The 25371-nt window shown below is 38.5% G+C and overlaps 2 pseudogenes; both read right to left on the bottom strand.

The window, feature by feature from the left end:
• Positions 1-286: 286 nt before the first annotated feature.
• LOC141493966 (transmembrane protein 205 pseudogene) lies at positions 287-848 on the bottom strand (annotated as a pseudogene).
• An 8922-nt stretch (positions 849-9770) lies between these two features.
• LOC141494250 (coiled-coil domain-containing protein 43 pseudogene) lies at positions 9771-13396 on the bottom strand (annotated as a pseudogene).
• Between the last annotated feature and the right edge of the window lie 11975 nt (positions 13397-25371).

Below are 25371 nucleotides of genomic sequence, written 5' to 3'. Positions count from 1 at the left end.
CAGTTGCAGAAAGTCTCCCAGTTCTGGCCCATGCAATACCTGGAACAGACAGGGGAAGGAGGAAGAGCTAGAAAGAGGGTCTTGGATCAGAAAGGACAAATAGCAGCATGACAGGCATTAGAACCCCACTTGGAAGAACAGAGCATAGAGAAGGAGGCAGGCTCTCCTCTACATCTTGGCTGCTTGATTCACGGGGTCAGCTAAGCAGAGACCATATGTGGGTTAGATTTGGACCCAGAGAAGGAGCTAGAATCCCTCCTTTAAGCAGTGAGAAGAGTACTGCTTCCTACAGGCTTTGGAGGTGCAGTGCCAGGAAGGCAAGGCAGATGCCATTGCTAAGCAGATTCCCCAAGTTGGAGGGGGAAGAGAGGCCATGATAGTGGAACAATGTCTGCCGAGCCCGATACTTGGGATCCAGTTCCTGAAGTCGAAGATAGGGGTCTAGACCCTGGGGAGGTCCTGGGGGTTCCTCACCTAGACCTTGCTCCTTCTCCATTGCTTGCAGGGCCCACATAGCAGCTGTAGTCCTGGGCTCAGGGCCCACAGACCAAGGCTGAAAGCCAGGAGGGCCAACTAACCAGCTTCTGCCAGGGTAAAGCTGAGCTTCACCACTGGGTGATGGAACACAAAGATGCCCAGGCTGATAGCAGCACAAGCCAGGGAAACAAGGAAATAGAAGGAGAAGAGTTTGCTCTGGACCAGTCTGTAGGTGTGTCAAGGCAGCCCCTGGAACAGATGAACACAAATCCTGAGATGAAGGTAACCCAGACCTGCATGCCTCAGACGCCGGACAGCATCAGCACCTGGACCACCTTGGCCAGGTCACCCGGCTCCCCTTTTGAAACCATCCTCCAGCCCTGGCTCCGCACCTAGGGGAGAGGAAGAGAAAAGAACCAGGCTCAGAGTGCTGCCGGTCCTCACTCCAAGGAAGGAGTGAAGACCCCGCAAGGCTCGGGTGGGGATGGGGGTGGACCCCGCATCTAGAATGGGAGAGCGAAGGAGCCGGGCTGCCCGCCCGGACCCTGGGACCGGGGTCGTTGCTGCAAGGAAGCCGGAAGTCCCGAATCCAGATCCCATATTCTATCCTCCCTGCCTTCCTCAAAAAGGGCGCCTAGTCCCTGGAGAGGCAGTACCTAAGGTCCACTCCTGCTCAGCGGACCCCTTTAATCTAATAATCCTTTCCTTGTGACTATTAAATTTCTTATTTTCCTCCCCATTGGACTAATCTATCATCATTATCAACATCATCATTATTATTACTGGCAGTGGGTGTTGGCAGGGCCAGTTGGCCCTTACATTATACATTATAATTTTTCCACATTAGTAGTTACCCCCCTCACCCCCCCCCCCCTTTTTAACACTGTTTCATTAGTAGGAGTTTGGCTGAAGTCTGTCTTTCTGTCTCTCTTTTACATCATATCATTACTGGCAGTCTGCCTGAATGGCATCCATAGAATGTGCAAATCTGAAAGGGAGAGATCTATGTGCCAGGGAATCATACAATTCTTGTCAAATGATGGAGTCCACTTTATTAGTGAGTTGAAGGTGGAGGGTAGCCAGAGATTTTTTCCCTCCTAAATGTCTTTCAAATCTATAGTGCCATGAGGACCTAGCCTTCTCTCTACTGCAAATTCTTAGGAAAAGGCTGTGTAGGGTAGATGGAGGCAGTGACTTTCTTATAATGCTTGGCCACTTTGAGTCTTCTTCTTCTTTCATCTCAAGGGAAAGCAAAGATTTATATAAACCAAATCTGAGCTTAAAAAGGTTCTTCTAGGCCCATTAGTGTTTGTGAGGGCCTTGGCCTCGCAACCTTCTTCAAGGAAAGCTGGGAAAGAAGTTAGGGGAATCTTTTACAGGATCTGGTCACTGTACTTGATGGCAGTCAAATGAATATATTGGTAGTCAAATATATATAGTGGTGGTCAATGATATCTATTTATGAGACATATCGTCTGCTAGAGAGTATAGGAATGTCAATCAGATCAGGTCTTCTAAGTTTCTTTTAAATCTAATAATAATCTTTTTAAAATTAAAAAAAATTTTTTTTGGGGGGGCAAGGCAATGGGTTTAAGTGACTTGCCAAAGGTTACACAGCTAGGTAGTAATTATTGAGTGTCTGAGGCTGGATTTGAACTCAGGTCCTCCTAGCTGCCCCCTAAATCTAATAATAATCTTAAAGGCCTTGGCCTTATTCTCTAACCACCTCCAACCCCAAGCTGAGGAAGGGGACAAAGAATATCTTTTATAAGGCCTGACCACTATAAGGCCAAACAACCTCAGAATTTCTGAGACATTTGTCTACCAGAGAATATGGGGATGTCAAGTAGGCCATGTAGTAGAATCTTCTTCCAATTTTCAGACTGGACCTGTGGGGAGAAAAGTAAGGAAGGTGTCTTTTGAGATTGAGATTGATTTCCACTTTTTTATGGATTCTGCTGACTTAGCCATCTTGAACTGGGAAAATTGTAAAGACTGATCTGCCAGTAGAAGACAGTATTGTTGTCATGATAGAGCTTTGAGTCTATTTGGAGAGGAAAACTTGATGTAGAAACAACAGTGACCTGGCACATGCCCAAGGTCCAAGATGAGGAGTATGTAAACTCATAAAAATGCCCAGAGTCCTGATTTTACTATACAGGAGAGGAAAAAAGGATCAGTTGGAACAGGTCTCCCCTCTGAACTTCAAAGCTTTGGTAGCCATGGAGAGGAGAGACTGCCAGAGACACAAACACATTGATGTTGAATTCAGCTTTTCTCGGAAAGCCACAATAACATCAGGTTCACCTTAATGGTTGCTGCCTTGGCTCACAGACCTGGAATGGAAGTGGAAGGGTCTGAGAGGCTGCCCAGACAAGTGTAGGCAATCAGTTAAGCCCCCTAGGCCCCCATGGGCATTCTGACTATTTCTAAGGAGAGAGCTTGGTTGTTGTCCCTCATTCTTTTTTTTTAAATGTTTTTTAATTTTTAAAATTTTTTTAAAAAGACTATTTATTTTGAGTTTTACAATTTTTCCCCCCTAATTTTTCTTCCCTCCCTCTCCCCCACAGAAGGCAATCTGTCAGTCTTTACATTGTTTCCATGGTATACACTGAACCAAATTGAATGTGATGAGAGAGAAATCATATCCTTAAGGAAGAAACATAAAGTACAAGAGATAGTAAGATCAGACAATAAGATATCAATTTTTTTCCTAAATTAAAGGTAATAGTCCTTGATCTTTGCTCAAACTCCTCAGTTCTTTCTCTGGATACAGATGGTATTCTCCATTAAGGACAGCCCCAAATTGTCCCTGATTGTTGCACTGATGGAATGAGCAAGTCCATTAAGGTTGATCATCACCCCCATGTTGCTGTTAGGGGATACAATGTTTTTCTGGTTCTGCTCTTCTCACTCAGCATCAGTTCATCCAAATCCCTCCAGGCTTCCCTGAATTCCCATCCCTCCTGGCTTCTAATAGAACAATAGTGTTCCATGACATACATATACCACAGTTTGCTAAGCAATTCCCCAAATGAAGGACATTTACTTGATTTCCAATTCTTTGCAATCACAAACAGGGCTGCTATGACTATTTCTGTACAAGTTATATTTTTACCCTTTTTCATCAATCATTAAGGGTATAGACCCAATAGTGGTATTACTGGATCAAAGGTTGTGCACATTTTTGGTCACCCTTTGGGCATAGTTCCAAATTTCTCTCCAGAAAGGTTGGATGAGTTCACAGCTCTACCAACAATGTAATAGTGTCCCAGATTTCCCACAGCCCTTCCAACAATGATCATTATCCTTTCTGGTCATATTAGCCAGTCTGAGAGGTATGAGATGGTACCTCAGAGAAACTTTAATTTGCATTTCTCTAATAAGTAATGATTTAGAGCAATTTTTCATATGAATTTGGATTGCTTTGATCTCCTCATCCATAAATTGCCTTTGCATATCCTTTGTGTTGTCCCTCATTCTTGAAGAAGACCAAAATGATAACACTATGTTAGAGTCAAGTTACAATCTATTCAACTATGACTGATCAGATCAACTTGAACTGGGAATGTTTTATCACAGGTTGGGTACAAATAAGTCATGCGAACATTTGGGGCGGATTCTCTAAATTTGCACATCTCACATTTGTTTTGAGCTACTTCAATTTTGTTTTGCTCATATATAACAGCACCTTCTCTAATGAGGGCACACCAAGGAGGGCAATCCTGTGTTAGTGTCTCCCATGTCACACAATTAATTACAAAGTTCTTAAGAAAGATATTGAGAGACTTTGACAAAAGACATCAAGAGGAGTCAAAGAAAACTGGGAGAAAGTGGACAGGGCCATGCTTCAGCTCCTTCCTTTTCAACCCCTAGCAGAGAAGGCAGGGCTCACACCAGAGGCTGCCAGAGCTACCTGCTTGGGCTCCTTTGGCAGCTCATCTGGAGGTTGGGGCCCTTGGAGAAACCCTTTACAACTATTAGATTTTTAGAACAAGTTTCTACTTGCTGTCTCCACTGAATTAAAAACTGTCATCTTCTTGCATCGTGAAATTTATAAGTATCATTCTTCTTAGAGAAGGCATTGGAATGAGTGTCCTGGGAACAGAACATTATCTCTGTCAGGGGACCTAGAATTATTGATTTTTTTAAAAGTAACTTCCCAGGGCAAAGTTTCTACTTAGACAGTCAGCTCCCTCTCCTCCTCCACCCAAGGTATAAGTTAGCAGTAGTTCTGTGCAGGCTGAATTCCCAAGGAAAGACATTTTTCAGAGAGTGTGGAAGTGCTGTCCCAGAGGAAGAATAGCCTCCTCCAAAAGATGTTCAGAGGGATTGCCTACCAACCCAGCATAGCTTTCCACTGCTGCTAGACTACCATCTATCTGTGTCCTGCCACACACTCCACATGGACCATTTTCCTTGCCTCCTCAATACTTTACAAAGAGGCAAAAAAAAAAAAATAGGCCACTCCTTATTTTTGTTCTCCTACTTATATAGATTTCAAGTCAGAATAAACCTTAGAAATCAATGAGGAAAGGAGACTACTAAGTATCTGAGGCAAGATTGCAACTGAAGTCTATACTTCCAGGTCTGACATTCTAGCCACTGCATAATCTTGCCCCTTAAACTCCCAGATTTCTTGTTTGTTTCAAAGTAGTTGGATAACTCCAAATTCACCTGAATGGAATTATCATCTAGCTCATTCCTTTTTTACTTTTCCATGAGAAACTATTAATTACCTTGTGGAAATAAAAAAAATCCTTCCTTTCATAAAGGACCAATGTCTTCATGAGGGGATATCTTTCAAAGGAGTGGTTTTTAAGGGATACAGAATTGTACAAAGTCATCAGCCTCACTTTCTCTTCCAGAGTCATTGGAGTCCAGTGGCAGGATAAAAGCCAAAATGACTGATGATGGCCCAAGATGCCAAAGGTAAGAGTTAGATAGCAGGAGAGGTAGAACCAAGATGGTGAAGAAAAGACAGGCCTCTCCAATCCTCTCCAAATACCTTTAAATAATATCTCAAAATAAACAATAGAACCCCCAAAAAGGACAGAGTGAACCAATTTTCTACCTCAAGACAACTTAGAAGGTTGACCAGAAAGAAATGTTGCACCTGGGTGAGAGTGGAGTGCAGTCCTTGCCAGGACAGACTGGGGCCCCTAGAAAACCAGAATCAGTGGTGGTAGTGGTTTTGGATCTCTCAGTCTACTAGTGGTAAGGGAATTGGACAACTGGAGATTAAAGGGGTCCCTTTGCTGGCTCCAGGGGCAGGATTCTGTTGCATTGCCAATACTTGAATCTAGATAACAGTCTGGGGCTTCAGTCTCAGTCCTGGGACAAGAAGGACCACTATCACTGGCCTCAGGAGAGCAGAAACCCTTTTCACAGTTTCAGGGTGAAAAAGAGAGCTTGTGCAAAAGTGCAAGAAAGTAGTAAGTTTCTCCCCAGATAGTAGTAAATCTGTCCTTTGATTATACAACCTTGGAAGAAATAAAAACTTACAGTTCCACAGAATTACCTCTGAAAGCAACTGCACAAAAACCTTGGGATGGTACCCTCTTGACTCCAGAAGCAGAGATCCACTTTAGCACAGTCAAGAAATAGATTGGAAAATAAGCAAATAGCAGAAAATTATCCTCACTGTAAAAAGTTATTATTGTGACAGGAAAGAATGCAACTCTCAGAAGAAGAAAACAAGTTAAATCTCCTGCATCCAAAACCTCAAAGAGAAATATGAATTGACCCCCTAGTTATGGAAGGGCTCAAAAAGAATTTTAAAAATCAAAAGAAGCAGAGGAAAAACTGGGAAGAAAAAATGAGAGTGATGCAAGAAAATCATGAAAAAAAGAGTCAATAAATAGTAAAAGAACAAAAAATACTGGACAGCAATACTAAAAAGCAAAATGCCAAATAGCAAAAGAGACACAAAGATCCAATGAAGAGAAGAATAGCTTGAAAAGCATTATTAACCAAATTGAAAAAGAGGCACAAAAATTCACTGAAGAGAACTCCTTAAAAAACAGAATTGGTTAAATGAAAGTGAATGACTTTATAAGTCATTAAGAAACAGTAAAGCAAAATCAAAAAAATTATATTATTGGAAAAACAACTGACCTGGAAAGTAGACCCAGGAGAGGTAATTTAAGAATTATTGGATTATTTGAAAACTATTATCAAAAAAGACCTGGCCATTATCTTTCAAGAAATTATCAAGGAAAACTACCCAATATTCTAGAATCACAGAGTAAAATAGAAATTGAAAAAATACACTGAACAGCTTTTGTTGTTGTTTTTATGAGGCAATGGGGTTAGGTTACAGAGATAGATAATTATTAATTATCTGACATCAAATTTGAACTCACAACCTCCTGATTCCATGGCCAGCACTCTAACCACTGCACCACTTAGCTGCCCATTCACTGAGCATTTCAGAACTCTCAAGTCAAGGAGAGAATATTGCAAGTAGCCAAAAAGAACTAATTCAAAATAGTCAGGATAGTACAAGATTTAGCCATTTCTACATTAAAGTAGCAGAGGGCTTGGAAGATTATATTCTGGAGGGAAAAGGGCTAGAATTACAAACAAGAATCACCTACCCAGAACTGAGTATAATCCTTCAAGGGAAAAAAATGGCTATTTAATAAGATAAAGGACAAGCATTCCTGTTGAAAAAAAAACAGAGCTAAATAGAAAATTTGATTTTCAAGTACAAGAGTCAAAAGAAACATAAAAAGGTAAAGAGGAAAGAGAATTCATAAAGAATTCAATAAGGTTAGACTGCCTACCTTTTTAAATGGGACTTCCTAAAACCTTTATCTTTATTAAGGGAGGGAGATCTGTCCTAGTTCTACCTAGACAAAAAGCACAGATGTGAATTGAATATGATGGGGTGATTATTTACAAACAATAAGATTAAGGAGTGGGAGAAGGAGAAACAGAGAGATAGAAAGGGATAAATTATCTGACATAAAAAAGGTCCAAAAGAAATTTTGCAGTGGAGAGGAAGATAGGGGAAAGAGAAGGAGGAGCACATAGACCTTACTCTCATTGGAATTATCTCAAAGAGGGAATTACATGTATACTCCCACTAGATAGCTAAGAGTTGAAGAGGATAAGAAGGGGCTGAGGGCTGATAGATAGGGAGGGCAGAAAGGAGAGAAAAAAAAGTAAGAAATAGAATACTTTTGTTAATAGGGTGAAAGAGAGAGAGTAGAATAAGCAGGGGAGGCAATAGAATAGAGGGAAATATATAGTGATAAATCATTAATGTAAAAAAAATGCAAGTTTCTCAGATTTATTTCTCAAATAAAGTTTCTCTTATTTTTAATATTATAAAAAATGGAGTCATAGAAATATGAACCATTCCTCAATTGATAGATGGTCAAAGAATATGATCAGGCAGTTTTCATAAAAAAGTAATCAAAACTATAGTCATATAAAAAATGCTCTAAATCATTATTAGAGAAATGAAAATTAAAACAAATGAACTACTACCATGCACCTATCAGATTGGCTAATATGACAGAAAAGGAAAATGACAAATATAGGAGGGAATGTGGGAAACTGCAAAACTAATGTACAATTAGTGAAATTGTAGAGTGATTTAACCATTTTGGAGAGCAATTTGGAACCATACCCAAAGGGTTATAAACCATGCATATCCTTTGCCAAAGCAATTGCACTTCCTAAGACTACTAGGAAAAGGACCAGTGTTGGAATTCAACTGGTTCCCACCAGTTCAGCAGAAACAAAAATCTAATTTTATGTTAAGTTTGGTGAACTGGTTGCTAAAATGCACAATATGGAAATCACAAATTTACATTTCTTACTCTTTCTTAACATTCATTTGCACAAAAGTGTTTTTAAGTTGCCACAATATTGTTCATTTTATCGATAGGTGAAAAAAATTGATGGAACTATGCTTGTAATATTTATTCATTCATTCCTTAAACTCATTATACCTTTGATGAAATGGTGCATTTTAATTCCCTTGTTTTAGTTACTTCATATAACTTTAAGAGAAAAAGTGTCAAACAACCAGGGGGTAAAAAACTGTTATTTGTTTCTGCTTTGTGTTATGCCCCAAATTTCCCCAAGATATTATGGGTGTGCTGGTCTTCCCTGAAAGGTGAAACCAAAAGGAAGCTGGGACACAATGAACCGAAAGAAATATAGATTTCAAGGGTTATCTTATGGCCTATTTCTTTTTTTTATTTAAATATCAGAAGTTTATTTGAAAAAAATGGAAAATGTGAACATTTACATTTCTGAAATGCTATGGCACAGGAGTGTGTGAAAGAGAGGAGAAAATCTTTTCCTTAGCCAAGCATCATTTTAATCATCTGCACACAAGTAAAAAGGTCTGTTACTCCCAAGTAATTAGTCATATAAAACTGATCTCCCTTCATTCTGTTTATTCAGTGAAAGTGCCTTCTCTGGGTTCTTTTATGGTCAGTAGTAGTTTACAATCAAAGAGAGAAGTTACTTGCAACTAAATATAGCCAGAGAAGAAAGCAGAGGTGGAGAGCTCCTGCTAGCATCTGATCCATCTAAATAGACTTAACAATAATGCAAGTATCAGTCCCTTCCTAGCCCAAATCTGAATGAATAACCAGTGTCATCTTTCTCCCCAATCCATTTTGAAGAATGGAAAGGTGGACCAGGAGAGGCTGACATCATTGTTTGTTGCTAGACCAGCGCTGCTAGAGATTCCTAGTGCTGCCTTTTTCTTTAGGGAGATGACCTTTCCACTCTAATTCTTTAAAACTAGGAACCACTAGAAGTTTTGACTTATATTTAGGCATCTTAAGGTAGGAATGATACTAAACCTATCACAGTTGAGAAGTCATGGTTACAGCTATAAATTCATAGCTACAGATTTAATTAGCCTTGCACTAATGTGATAAGTCTTTTTAAAAAAAATATCCATAACTACCTCCACATTCCTAGGCTTAGGCTTCTGTTCCTGTATATATTTAAAAAATAAAATCTTGATTTAGTTTTCTATCTTATCTGATAGAAATAACACCACATTTTAGAGCTACCTGCCTTCTTCAAAGCTAACTTCCAACTCTACATTCTGTCAGGGAGTGCAGTATCCATTCCAATCCTACATATTCCAAGTTTAAAAGTTTACAAAGCTAGTTTTCTGGCCAAGAAGAGGAAGACAAAACTTTAAGTGGTTAATAACAGGATCACAAGAATTGATTTGCTGAAAATAGGTCACACCTTCTCAGATCTTTGATCTTTGGTACAGATATTGGCTACATCAATCCAACATTACTCACACCACAAATCACATGGCACATTTTATAATTAATCATTTGTGATTTTTCTTTTGGCTGTGTAAACAAAGGAAGAAATGCATTAAGAAAACCACTAGGACTTATTTCTCCAAAATACACACCATATGCAAGACCCAGTTCTTCCTTTGATCAAGTCCTTGGGAGAAAGAGAGGATCCAGACGTTACTGTTTGCACTCCCCTTTCTGTGTCCTTTTCTTTTCCTTCTCCTTTCGCTCCTGCTTGGCCAGCTTGTCTTTCTCCCTTTGTAGTTTGTCTTGTTCCTTCTTCCTCTGAGACTCATCCCACAATGAATCTCGCTCCAAATTTTGAGCATTCAGGACATCTTCCATATTGGTGTTTCGAAAGAGAGATTTTTCAGACCCAATATTCATTGTCGTAGCAACTGAACCATCCTTCTCATCCACTTCATCCTCCTCATCTGTTACATTGGCATATTGGGCCAATAGAGCAGCTTTCCGTTGCTTCTCCTCCTCTGACACCATCTTGGGCTTCACTACAATCTGTGCCTGTTTCTCAATAAGGGTAGCAATGGCTTGCACTTCATCTTTGTTTTTCTCTTTGGTGACAACATTCTGGGTTTCCGACCACCGCTCGACACTCTCCCTGCAGATATCAAGGAGTGAGTCTTCTTCCTCTCTGTGGCACTGTGCCTGGCACGGATCCACAAACACCTGTACAGACTCGTTTTACAAATGAGGAAACTGAGGCTCAGAAAAGTTAAGTGAGAGGGTGGAGCCAAGATGGCGACAAGAAGGGCTCGAGTCTTAGAAGCTCTCTGATAAAACTCATAAGCTAAGGACTCTAACTAAACTTTCAAGAGACAGAACCCACAAAGGGACCCAGTGAGGCAGTTCTCCTACTCAAGGTAACCTGGAAAAGAGCAGAAAGGCTCTGCTCCCTGGGTTAGAGAGGCGGCCTGCCAGAGGGGTGGCCCTCCAGAGCCAAAGAACTTCAGCCTCCCGGAGGCAGCCCCAGGGCGCTGGGAGTCACAGCTCACAGCAGCGGGGGAATCTCCTGAGCTGCACCCCGAGGAGCATCAGGCACAAAGTAGGGGAACAGCAGGGGACCTCTGCCAGAGCGAGCACGTGGAGCCCAGCCCTCAGGGCACACAGCAAGCCCAGATCCTGAAACAGAAGCAGGCTGAGCTGGTAAGCAGGAGCCTCCAGGGCATGAGCTCATTGAGCTGAGGGAGGGGAGTGAAGAGAGACTGCAGAGCTCTGTCCTCTGCCTCTGGAACAGGACTTTGGGGCTCTGACCACATTCAGATCTTGATCTCAGTCTAGGCCCTCCCACAGAACAGCACCCCTCCACCTTAGCCCCATGGCAGAGGGGGGTGCTTATGGTCATTCACAGACCAGGAGGGAGGACAGAGCCTCACACACTGAGACCCTTGTGGGAGTGTCCCAAAAGCTCAGGAAGCAGCCCCAGGCCCAGGCTGGGAAAATGAGCAAGCAGAGAAACAAAAGGAAGACTATTGAGAAATATTTTGCAAATGAGCCCAAGAAGGATCAAAATACTCAGTCTGAAGATGAGGAAGCACAAGCTCCTGCATCTAAAGACTCCAAGAAAAACAGGAATTGGGCTCAGGCTATGACAGAGCTCAAAAAAGACTTTGAAAATCAAATGAGGGAGTTAGAAGAAAAACTGGAAAAAGAAAGGAGAGAGATGCAGGAAAAACATGAAAATGAAGTCAACAGCTTAGTCAAGGAGATCCAAAAAAATGCTGAAGAAAATAGCATGCTAAAAACCAGCTTAGGTCAAATGGATAAAACAGTTCAAAAAGTTATTGAGGAGAAGAATGCTTTAAAAATCAAAATTGGCCAGATGGAAAAAGAGATAAGAAAACTCTCTGAGGAGAACAAATCCTTCAGACAAAGAATAGAATTCAGGGAGATTGATGAATTTAACAGAAATCAGGAATCAATACTTCAAAACCAAAAAAATGAAAAATTAGAAGAAAATGTGAAATATCTCATTGAAAAAACAACTGATATGGAAAACAGACTTAGGAAAGATAATTTTAAAATTATTGGAATACCTGAAAAATCATGATCAGGAAAAGAGCCTTGACATCATTTTCAAAGAATTACTACAGGAAAATTGCCCTGATATTCTAGAAGCAGAGGGCAAAATAGAAATGGAGAGAATCCACCGATCCCCCGAGAAAGAGATCCCAAAAAACCAACCCCTAGCAATATTATAAGCAAGTTCCAGAACTCCCAAGTCAAAGAGAAAATATTACAAGCAGCCAGAAGGACACAGTTCAAATATTGTGGAGCTGCAGTCAGGATCACACAGGACTTAGCAGCAACTACATTGGAAGCTCTTAGGGCTTGGAATATAATACACCAGAAGGCAAAAGAGCTTAGAATGCAGCCAAGAATGAACTACCCAGCAAGGCTGAATGTCCTCTTCCAGGGAAAAAGATGGACTTTCAATGAACCAGGGGGATTTTAAATGTTCCTTTTGGAATGGCCAGAGCTGAACAGAAGGTTTGATCTTCAGATACAGGACTCAGTGGGGCAGTTAGGTGGCACAGTGGATAGAGCACTGGCCTTGGAGTCAGGAGTACCTGAGTTCAAATCCGGCCTCAGACACTTTTAATAATTACCTAGCTGTGTGGCCTTGAGCAAGCCACTTAACCCCACTGCCTTGAAAAATCTAAAAAAAACAAAAAAACAAAACAGATACAGGACTCAGGTGAAGCATGGAGATTGGAGGAGAGGGGGGAAATATGAGGGACTTAATGAGGATGAACTGCATGTATTCCTGCATAGAAAAATGATACTGATAATACTCATATGAACCTTCTCAGTTAATAGAGCAGGTAGAGGGAGCTTTTATAGTTGAAGCACAGGAGAAAGCTGAATTCAAAGATAAAATATGGTGTAAAAATGGAGTCAATAGGAAAAAAAGGTAAATGGAATGGGAGAAAGAAAAAGGAGAAGGGGAATAGTTCAAGATATTTCACATAATAAGATTTTTTTATTACAATGAGCTATTGCAATGATATGGAAGGGGGGAGGCAAGGGGGAATGAGGGTACCTTTGCTCTCATCAGAGATGGCTAGGAGAGGAAACAGCAAATATACTCAATGGGGTATAGACAACTGGAGTAAGAAGGAGGGGGGAGCAGGGGGAAGGGGTGGGGATGTGAACCAGAGTAAACCAGCAGTCATCCAGGAACAGGAAGTTGGGCATCTGGGTCAGTGGCAGCAGTTGTGGTTTCCAAACCTCTCAGCCCAGAAATGACAAGGACAACTTCGAAGGTCAGTAGGAAAACTCTGCTGCACCAGAGTAATATTGCAACCCAGGTCAGCATAGGCATCAGCAGTGCATACCCGACCCTAGCAGACAAAGAATAGGACTGGGGAGGAGAGATTAAATCAGCAGCAGAAGCAGCAGTAATGGGCTCAGTCCATCTATATTAAGGGAGTCAAAAGGATATTATAGGGGTCTCTTTGTTATCCCTGAGGCAGGACTATGTTGCTTCATTTATACTCAGATATAAGTTACAGTCCCAGGAAGAAGAACAGAAGCACAACAGAACTTACTGCCAGGAAAGCAGGGACCCTCTTCATAGTCCATCCACAGACCAGAGCACTGGCCATGACTATTTATGAATACTCCCATAAGACCTTGGAAGGATTGAAAACTTGCAGGTCCCTAGTAATAAATAACCCTCAAAAGTTTGAGACAGTGCATCCTCCATTATGGAAGTAGAGTCCCATCTTAACAAAGTGGTAAAATCAAGTCATAGGCTGGGGAAATGATTAGGTAACACAAGAAAAAAATCTGACTATAGGCAGTTACTGTGGTCATATGAAAGATCAAAATACACACTCAAAAGATTCTAAAATGAAAGCTTCCACATCCAAGGCCTCCAGTTAAAATATGAATTGGACTCAGGCTTTGGAAGAGCTCAAAAAAGGATTTTGAAAATCAAATAGGAGAGGTAGAGGAAAAACTTGGAAGAGAAACGAGGGGGACATGGGAAAAACATGAGTCAGCTGCTTGGTGAATGAGATGCAAAAAAATACTGAAGAAAATAATGTCTTAAAAACCAGACTAAGCCCAATGTAAAAAGAGGTCCAAAAAGCCAATGATGAGAAGACAGTCTTAAAAAGAACTGGTCAAATGGAAAAGAAGATGCAAAAGCCCACTGAAGAAAATTCCTTAAAATATAGAATGGAACATAGGGAAGCTGATGAATTTGTGAGAAATCAAGAAACAAAACAAAACCAAAAGAATGAAAAACTAGAAGAAAATGTGAAATATCTCATTGGAAAAAAACAACTGACCTGGAAAACAGATCCAGATGAGACAATTTAAAAATTATTGAACTACCTGAAAGCCATGATCAAAAAAAGACCCTAACATCATTTTTTCAAGAAATTATCAAGGAAAACTGTCATGATATTCTACAAGCAGAAGATAAAGTAGAAATGGAAGGAATCCACCAATCATCACCTGAATGAGATCCCAAAATGAAAACTGTTAGAAAAATTATAGACAAATTTCAGAGCTCTCAAGTCAGGGTGAAAATACTTCAAGCAGTCAGAAAGAAACAATTCAATTATTGTAGAGCCATAGTTGGGATAACACAAGATTTAGCAGTTTCTATATTAAAACAGTAGAGTGGAATATGATATTCTGGAAGTCAAAAGAGCTTGAATTACAACCAAGAATCAACTTTGCAGCAAACTTGAACATACTCTTTCAGGGGAAAAGATGGATATTCAATGAAATAGGGGACTTTCAAACTTTCCTGATAAAATGACTAGAGTTGAACAGAAGATTTGATCTGCAAATATAAGACTCAAGTGAAGTATAAAAAAGTAATCAGGAAAGGCAAATCATAAGGGATTTAATGTTGTTGAACTGCTTATATTCCTGCATGAGAAGATGATACTGATATATTAGGGAAGATAGAAGGAGCAGATATAGACAAGTCATGGGTCAGAGATGAATTTGAAGGGTTAATATATTAAAGAGATAAAGTAATAGGTGAGAGAAGAATGTACTAGGAAAAAGGAAAAGGGGGAGGTACAATGAGATGTTATTTCACATAAAAGAGGCAATTAAAAGCTTTTGTAGTAGAGTGGAAGAGGGGGGAGGTAAAGGGGAATGAATTAACCTTATTTTCATTGAAATTGTCTCAGAGAGGGAATAACATAAACACTCAATAGAAATCTATCTTACTCTAGAGGAAAGTAAGAGGGGAAAGGAATGGGAGAAGATGATAGAACAGAGGGAAGATTGTGGGAGGGAGTATTTAGATGCAAAACACTTTTGAGAGGGAATGGGTAAAAAGAGAGAGTAGAATAAATGGGGGTAGAGGAAACAGGATGGAGGAAAATAGAGTTAGCAATAATGACTGTGGGAAAAAAGTATTGAAACAAGTTTCTCTGATAAAGACCCCATTTCTCAAACATGGAGAACTGAGTCAAATTTAAAAAAAATAAGTCATTTCCCAACTAACAAATGGTCAAAAGATTTGAGCAGTTTTCAAATGAGGTTATCAATGCTATCTATTTAAATCATTTAAAAAAATGTCCAAGCTCACACTGGCAGGAGAAATACAGGTGGAAACAATTCTTTTTTTTTTTTTTTTTTTTTTGGTAAGGCAAGTCAAGTGGCTTGCCCAAAGCCACACAGCTTGGTAATTATTATGTGTCTGAGGCCAGATTTAAACTCAGGTACTTCTGACTCTAGGGCCAGTGCTCTATCCACTGCACCACCTAACCAGCCCTGGTACAATTCTGAGGTACTACCTTATACCTATTGAATTGGCTAATAGGACATAAAGGGGAAAAATTACAAATATTGGAGGGGATGTAGGAAAAATGAGACATTAATGCATTGTAGGAGGAGTTGTGAAAAGATTCAACCATTCTGAAGAGCAATTTGGAACTATGACCAAAGGGCTATAAAAACCATGTCTACCCTTTGACCTAGCAATGTCACTCCCAGGTCTATATTCCAGAACAGATGAAAAACAGGAAGGAAAGGACCTATACATAGAAGGATATTTATAGCAGCTCTTTTCTGGTGGCAAGGACCAGGAAATTGAGGATATGCACACCAAATTGGGGAATGGCGGAACAAATTGTGGCATATGATTAAGATGAAACGCTATTTCTGTTAAAAGAAATTATGAACAGGATGTTCTCATTAAAAAACTTGCATGAGCAGATGCAAAGGGAAATATATACAGAGTAATAGCAATGTTGTAGGATGGTCAGTTGTGCATGACTTACCTTACTCAAGAGAACTCTGAAGGACTTTTGCTAAAGAATACCATCCATCCCAAAGACAGAGCTGATGGTGTCTGAATTAAGACTGATGCATACTCTTTTTTATTTAATTTTATTTATTTATTTATTTTATTTTTCTTGTGGTTCTTTTTTAGGGGGTGGAGGTATGTTTACTTTTACTACATGACTATTGTGGTAATGTTTTCATGACTATATATATATATATGTATATATATATATATACATATATATATATATATATATTTTTTTTTTGTAAGGCAAATGGGGTTAAGTGGCTTGTCCAAGGCCACACAGCTAGGTAATTATTAAGTGTCTGAGACGGATTTGAACTCAGGTACTCTTGACTCCAGGGCCGGTGCTTTATCCACTACGCCACCTAGCTGCCCCTGACTATATATTTTTTTAAAAAAATTATCTAATCTCTCTTCCCACCCCACAAAGAAGGCAGTCTGTTAGTCTTTACATTGTTTCCATGGTATACATTGATCTAAGTTGAATGTGATGAGAGAGAAATCATATCCTTAAGAAAAAAATAAAGTATAAGAGATAGCAAAATTACATAATGAGATAACATTTTTTTTTAAATTAAAGGTAATAGTCTTTGGTCTTTGTTCAAACTCCACAATTCTTTCTTTGGATTTAGATGGTATTCTCCATCACAGATATCCCAGAATTGTGTCTGATTGTTGCACTGATGGAATGAGCAAGCCATTATGGTTGATCATCACCCCCATGTTGCTGTTAGGGTCTACAATGTTTTTCTGGTTCTGCTCATCTCACTCAGCATCAGTTCATGCAAATCCTTCCAGGCTTCTCTGAATTCCCATCCCTCCTGGTTTCTAATAGAACAATAGCATTCCATCACATACACGTACTACAGTTTATTAAGCCATTCCCCAATTGATGGACATTCACTCAATTTCCAATTCTTTGCCACCATAAACAGGGCTGCTATGACTATTTCTGTACAAGTTATGTTTTTACCCTTTTTCATCAACCATTCAGGGTATAGACCCAGTAGTGGTATTACTGGATCAAAGTGTATGCACATTTTTGTTGCCCTTTGGATGTAATTCCAAATTGCTCTCCAGAAAGGCTGGATGAGTTCACAGCTCCATCAACAATGTGTTAGTGTCCCAGATATCCCACATCCCTTCCAACATTGATCATTGTCCTTTCTGGTCATATTGCCCATGACTATACATTTTTAACCTATATCAAATAACTGCTTTCTGAATGATGGGGATTGGGGTGGGAGGTAAAAAGAGATTTTGCAACTGAAGGTTTTAAAAGTGAAACTTATTTTTGTATGTAACCAGAGAAAAATAAAATAAAGAAATGATGAACAGGATGTCCTCAGAAAAACCTTATAAGAAAGACCTATGTGAATTGATGCAAAGTGAAATGAGTAAAACAAGAACTTTGTACATATAACAGCAATATTATGTGATAATCTACTGTGAATAATTTAGATATTCTCAGCAATCCAATAATCCAAGACAATTCTAAAGACCTCATGATAAAAGCTATAGAGAAACAATAGATAGAGCCTGAATGTAGATTGAAGATTTTTTTCCCTTACTTTATTTTTCATGTTTTTTTTGTCTATTTTTCTTTCATAATATGACTTATATGGAAATGTATTTTGCATGACTACACATATATAGTCTATGACAAATTTCCCTCAATGAGGGGAGGAATGGGGAGAAGGAGAGAAATTTGGAACTCAGAATTTGGTAAAAGAATGTTAAAATTATTTTGGCGTGTAATTGGAAAAATATTAAATAAAAAAAAGAAGTTGGGTTTCAGGTGGGCCCCAAAGGTAGATAAGCAGTCCTTAAAAAGGTGTCAGGAAGTCTTCACATCAGTCCTCCTTGAAACTATATTGGTGTTCTTCAGATGCTGCTGGTTTAGCAATCATATGTAAAAGGAATTAAAATTAATTTGATGTTTTCCTTTTTTATAATATCTCATTTGTTTCAGTCATCCATGATTTGAGAACAACAACCACTAAAACATATATAGGGACAGTTACATGGCACAGGGGATAGAGTAGTGACCCTGGAGTCAGGAAGACCTGAGTTCAAATCCAGCTTCAGACCCTTACTAGTTATGTGACCCTGAGTAAGTCACTTAAACCTGATTACCTAAAAATAACAACCAAAACACATATAGTCAGTAATTCAAAGCATATTTCCACATTGGTTATATTAGAAAATCTTTGTCTCATTCTGTACACAGTCCTTGTGCTCTGCCAGAAGATGGTTAGCAGCCCCAGCACTACAATTGTACATAGTTGGTGATTGATATGTGTGGAGCAAATGAATACCTAGTCATTTCTTAAAATCTTGTCTTAAACTATAATTCTTTCTTAACAATATTTGTTTTATATTTTCCAGCTTAAAGATCTTGATGGAGAAGGCTAAAGCAAAATGTGAGCAGAATAGTTCTACTTTCCCTCAATCATTGTTTACATAGCACCATCTCCTAAGCACTGAGCCTTTTTTCCTTTGTTTAGCTTTTTGCTGCTAACATAGTTAAAAAAAATTCTTTTACTTCTCATTCTGGGCTTTAGCTTTAAAGACTGCATGCTTGGGAATGTTTATTTTTAAGTCATGGAGAGAGTAGACTATCTCCTATCTGCTCAGACTGAGCTTATACTATACATAATCCAAATGAAGAATAGAACTGACTTGGGAAATCTCTGGTTAGAAGGCTCTCCAAGTGACCTTTTTGTTAGGTTTTCAGAGAAAAGATCTGTGCTAATTGCTTGGAGTTGGGGGAGTTCTAGTTGCTATACAAGCAAGGTGACACAATGGATACAGTCCAACCCTAGTTTACTGTACTTGAAAAGGAGATAATATCTTGTCTTCCCCCCAGGCTATAAGAGGTCTCTTTTCACTGCTCTGGAAGAATTAGAGATAAAAAGCTTATGTGAGGCCATTTTGCATATTTGTGTTCCTATCCTCTCTCTAGTTCTGACTTTGCTTGTATTCCCTTTGGCAAATCATTTAACCTTTCTGGGCCTCAGTTTCCTCATATGTAATATGAAAGGGTTGGATTATGTGATCTTTGAAGTCCCACCCAACTCTAATTCTACTATCCCTATATAAAACCTTAACCTGTCTTTTTACAGTTTCCACCTCTTGCATTTTATTTTGCAATTTGGAACCAAACAGAGTAAATTTTGATTCCTTTCTCACATAACAACCCTTTCAAGCTCTGGAGGTCAACTATCTTATTCCCTTATGTCTTCTCTTAGACCCATTATTATCCTGCAAGCCTTCCTCTGGATGCCCTCTACATATCAACATCCTTTTTGATTAAAGCTGAGTACAGTAGCACTATTACCTCTGCACTTCTGTTATCTTTAGGGACTTCCATACCTCACTGTTACACATGTATTAAGCTTAAAATCCACTAATACTACTTGATTTTTTTCATGTAAATTGCTTTTAGTCATGTCTTTTCTATCATGACATTTATTCTACTTAGGAATTAGATATTTTGAAGTCAAATGTAAGATTTTCTATATTTTTGGAAGCAGTTATTAAGACCTATTCTGTGTGGAATACTATGTTAGGTTCTGGGAGAAAATGCAAATAGGATACTGGCACTGTCCTCATTAAGCTTGCAAACTATTGATGGGATATATCAGAAACATATAATTCTGGGCTCTTTCAAATATGGACCTCTTGAGAGCCACTGCAGGTTCAAGGCAGGCTCACAATACAATTCACAAACCCCCATCTATTTTTCCTCTTATAATAATTTAAAACAAAAAGACTTAACTTTTATGAAACTGAATATCAAAATATATAACAAATAAAATACTCTTATAGAGGCAGGGACACATTCTCCTATAGATTCCCCCATTACCTTTGAAAATCAGCAACAAACAAACATAAGGAGAGAATAAATTTAACTAGCTAGCTACAACTCATACTCCTAGGAGGGCACCCCAGAGGATCCTCTTTCCTTCTCTGAAGTTATCACCATTGGTGTCATCTGCTTGGATGGTTCTTCCACCAAGTTGCAACTTGTACAGTTCATTACCCAAGAGCTATTGCTCAGGAACATTAAGCTGTCTGCTTATGATTTAAGGTAATAAGCATCTGAGAGGATTTGAATTCTGGTCCTCTGACTTCAGAACTAAAGCTCTTTCCATTATACTAGATCAGAGCTGAAGGTCAAGATATGGAAACTGACTATGTAGATACTACACATTCTATGAAGTTACATTCTTTGGAAATAGAAGAAAAAAGACAGTGGTGCAATGAAACAAGCTCTACAGTCATAGGCCCTGGATTCAAAATGAGGTTCTACCTATCACTTATCTATGAAGATGAGCTCCTTGAGTTCAATTACTTTGATACAATGAACATAAATTTACTTAATGTCAATGGAGTAAAAAATGGGGAAAAGTTACAACCTCCAGTTTGACCAAGATTTATATCATTGCTTTTTTGAAAATTAAAATATAAATTATATATGTATATATTAAAAAGGAATCACAAGATATACTTAATAAAGGACTTTATAAAGGATATGGTTTTTGGGGTAGACTGATGTCTGAATGAGCAAGGACTCTTTCAACTACATCTCTCAGTAGGTTTTTTTTAATTTTTAAAAATCTTTTTATTTATTTAAGGAAATGGAATTTAAGTGACTTGCCCAAGGTCACACCACCAGGCAGTTATTAAGTGTCCGAGGTCGGATTTGAACTCAGTTCCTCCTGTTTCCAGGGCTCTAACCACTGTGCCACCTAGCTGCCCCCTCTTGGGAGGTTTTGAAAGTAAGCTGTGTGTTTCACAATAGAGTACTGTTGGTGACTTCCCCGAGAAGAGGCAGAGTCTACCAGAATTGTGTACCATAGAAGCATGATTTCTAGGAGATCGAAAAAACTGGAATAAAACAAATTTAAGGGGAGGCAGAAGAGAAAAGGACCAGTGAGAATGTAGATGAGGTGGGAAATAGCCACTTGAGGTTTTCTCCTCAGAGCCTCTCTTCTCTTCCTGGTTCACAGATAATAAAGTATTTTTACTTGTCACATATAGCAGAATCTAGGTCCATAAATCCTGATAGAAAACTCCTGAGGCCTGATATAAGGACCAGTATATGTAAGAATCAAGAAATTTCTCTATTCTTCTTGGGAAGAGTTGAGAGTAAAAGAGCTAATGAGAAGACAGAGAAATTTTTCCTCTTGTTGAAGGGCAACAGCATAGGGAATGCAGAGATTAAATTCATGGGGCCTAAGAGATCAAGGTCACATTTTTGCTGCTGATATATAAATGAGAGCCATAGTTGATTTGTGATCTGTTAGTTGAAGAATCTTGATATCATAGTACTTTTATTCTTAAAGTAAATCGTTCTCTTAAAAAATATTTTATTTGTTTTTCCAACTACATGTGATGGTAGTTTTTACCAGTTATTTTTTTGGGCAAAGTTTTGAGTTTTACATTTTTTTCCCTCCCTCCCTTCCCCCTCCTCCAATAGAAAGCAATATGATATAGATTTTAAATTTATAACCATCTTATAAATCCATATTGATCATGTTATGAGAGAAGAATCAAATTCAAACAGAAGAAAACAGAGAGAAAAAAATGGCAATACATAAGACAACTTAAAAATTGAAGATAATAAGCATTGGTCTTCATTTAAACCTCACAGTTCCTTCTCTGGATATGGATGGAATTTTCCATTACAAGTCTTTTAAAATTGTCTTTGATTATTGTATTGCTGAAATGAATAAATCCATCATGGTTGATCATCTCCCCATGTTGTTATTAAGGGATATAATGTCCTTCTGGAGCTGCTCATTTTACTCTGCATCAATTCATACAATTCTTTCCAGGCTTATCTGAAATCCTAAACCTCATGATTTCTTATAGAACAGTAGTGTTCCATCACATACATATACTGCAATTTGTTCAACCATTCTCCAATTGCTGGGCATTCCTTCAATGTACAACTCTTTACTGCTACAAAAATCACTGCTATGAATATTTTTGTACATGTGGGATTTTTATCCTTTTTCTGAACTCTTTGGGATACAGACCCAATAGTGGTATTGTTGGATCAAAAGGAATGAACATTTTTATTGCCCTTTAGGCATAGTTCCAAATGCTTTCCAGAAAGGTTGGGTCAGTAAACAACTCCACCAACAATGCATTAGTGTCTCAGATTTCTCACATACCCTCTACCATTGATCATGTTCCTTTCTGGCCATTCTAATATGTGTGAGGTAATACCTCAGAGATATTTTAATTTGCATTCCTCTAATCAATAATAATTTAGAACAATTTTCTATATGACTATAGATAGCTTTAATTTCTTTTTCTGTGAATTCTCTTTTCCTATTTTTTTTATTAATTGGGGAAAAATCATTCTTGTTTTCACTGCACTTTGAGGAGATGTGATAAGTCCTGACTGATCTAAGTATGAGTAGATGTAGTGTGTGAGGGCCATCATTACACAAAGTGGTAGCTTCTCAGGATAATAATCTAGAATGTTTTTACAGTACTGGAATAATTGTCTTAATAATGATAAAAATAATAAGCATTTATAGAATGTTTTAAGGTTTGTAAAGCATATTGTAAATATTTCATTTGATTCTCACAGCATCCTTGAGAGGTAGGTGCTACCATTTTGTCTATTTTACAATTGAAGAAACTATAAATGGACAGAGAAAGTAGATGAACAGAAGAAAGAGATGGACAGAAGTTAAGTGACTTATCCAGGATGACACAGCTAATAAATGTTTGAGACTGGTTTTGAACTTAGGTATTCCTGGCTGAAGGTTCAGCATTCTGTACATGGTACCACCAGCTATCTAATGCTCAAACCCTAAAAAAGGATTGTTTTGCTACACCTATACATATGAATGGTCAGAAATAGGGTGAAGCAGGAGATAGACAATGTACCTTACCACTTGTACTTAGCATTTGACCTTTTTTTAAGAATTATTTGAAGAGTAGGCATGGAACATTTTGGATTCTCAGAGACACTGCTCTTTGATAAAAATTAAATAGGAATCTTCAGAGATTTCCTTTCTCTAAACTAGAGACAAGTGTCTAGTAGAGACTCAACTCTCAGTGGATGAGAATCAAATGGACATTAGCTAGGTAGGAATGGCATGCTCTGTAATGGAAGTCCCTGCTCAGGATTTCTAGAGAGGTAGATTCCTTCTAGTTAAATTTCTAAGAAATAGATTGTTCAGGGGCAGCTAGGAAGCTCAATAGATAGATCACTGGCCCTGGAGTCAGGAGGACCTGAGTTCAAATGTGACCTCAGACTCTTAATAATTGTCTAGCTGTGTGACCATGGGCAAGTCATTAACCCCATTGCCTTAAATAAAATTAAAAGAAATGGATTGTTCATTTCTTAAAGAAGGTTGAGAAGGATTTTTTTCCTTCCCACAAGTAGGATTTTTTTCTGGTATGATGACAAAGTGTATTAAGTTTTCTTTCTTTTCCTAAAAGAACTATAGCCAGAAGAGTGATAGCAGGCAGCATCCCAGCTAAAGACTCTAGTTGATGCCAGAACTTGGTGGCAGAGAAAAGCTCTACAGATTTACGTCTAGTAGAGCTTGAACTGACAGTTCAGTGCTAGTAGAGATACAATGAGCGGCAGCCAAGTAAGACCAGTAGGGAGCAATATCTGGCAGAGTCTAATTCGTCCAGTTGAACCAAGGAGATAAAATTGCCAGAAAGCATTGGCAGCCCTGCAGCATTGCAGTCATGTACTGACTCTCTACATGTGTGTCTTGGCTACATTTGTCCCTTATATGAAGGCAACTCCACAAATAATGTGATTACATTTATTTCCCATGTGTGGGCATCTCTACTCATGTTCTATATGTGTTCTATTCTCATAAATGGTGTGTCTATTTATGGGAAATTGTGCTTCAGGGTGGGTGAGGAAATGCTTTATTTACATGATGTTATTGCATTTTGCTTTTGTTGTGTGATGTCTGGCTGACTAATAAAGGCAGAGGCTCATGAGCTATGGCTTTGTGTAGATGACTTTGCAGAGAATCTTGAAACTGGGGTATCCTTGTCAGATGAATCCACTTAATAAGAGATAGGGTGGGCTTTCAGGCCAGACATTAATGAAATGAACTTTTATATCATATTCTCTACTGAGACTTTTAGATCAAACAGATCTCTGCCAGTTATGTATTCATTTAGAAAACCACAAATTCACATTATTTATATTTGATTATATTTTTAATAAACATTTCTCAATTATACATTTAATTTTGTTCAGGTTGAAATCTGGAGTTTTATGCCTGTCTGCAAGTTTGACACCCTTGGTTAGACAATGCATGCAACTTATTCAGTGTCTTGATTTTTCTCAATTAAAGCAGCTGCTTCCTGTTTCTCAAGAATTCTTTCTTTAGAACTATAGTTTCATTAGGTGACCTGATAAATATAAATAATGAGGGTAGTGGTGAGATATAAAGTCTAAAATAGAATGAATTTTGGCATGATTCAGACCTAGGTTCTAGGTTAAGTGGAAGAAACTGAGTTCATTCTATAAAAGTCAATCAGTACTTTTAAATGTTTTTTAAATGCTCAGCCCTAAACTAGGAGTTTTGGAGGAATATACAAGAAATATAATTCTTAGGAGCTATCCTTTTGAATCTAACAATTGAACTGAAATGATAAGACACACTTGAAACAGTTGAATAACAATCCTGCCTATACCACATAGAACTGTGCTAAACTTGCATCTACTGAATGATAAAGATAATTCCTACTATAGTAGTTCCAAGTAAGTAGCCATGATGACAAAGAATCTTGAGATCATACCATATAAGTATAACATTGGTGAGCTCTGACTCTATTATCTAAGGGTCAGGTATATTACATTTCAACCCTACCCCCAGATTTTTCCCTTAGGGGGGTCAATGGAGTTTCTCATCTCTTCTATGGGCTCATTCCCCCACTGATCATATTCCCTCCAAGGGATCCAAGTACAACAGTGTTATTTAACTACTTAACAGAAATTTTTTTAAAAAGGAATATTTCTTTTAAAGATAAGGCAAGAACAAACATACATTTTTTTCTTTAGACCTCAGAAATATAATTCCCCTGTGCCATCTTGGCTTCTGGAGAGGTGAGGGGGGACTAGGTTCACAATTTTAGTTCAGATCTCACAAAGCATTAATCCTGACAAGATCCAAGTCCAACAACTCCATCCTCTTTCTCTTATATCCCAGGTCCCTGGCTTCCCAGGGCTTTCCTGCTGAACTGGTTGCAACATCTGGTGTGGAATTCTGAGTTCCATTGACACTCTATGGCTCA

Source organism: Macrotis lagotis, chromosome 7 (assembly GCF_037893015.1).
Source record: "Macrotis lagotis isolate mMagLag1 chromosome 7, bilby.v1.9.chrom.fasta, whole genome shotgun sequence".
Taxonomy (NCBI): Eukaryota; Metazoa; Chordata; class Mammalia; order Peramelemorphia; family Peramelidae; genus Macrotis; species Macrotis lagotis.
Note: the sequence above shows the minus strand (reverse complement) of the source record. Positions and strands in the feature narration are given on the sequence as shown.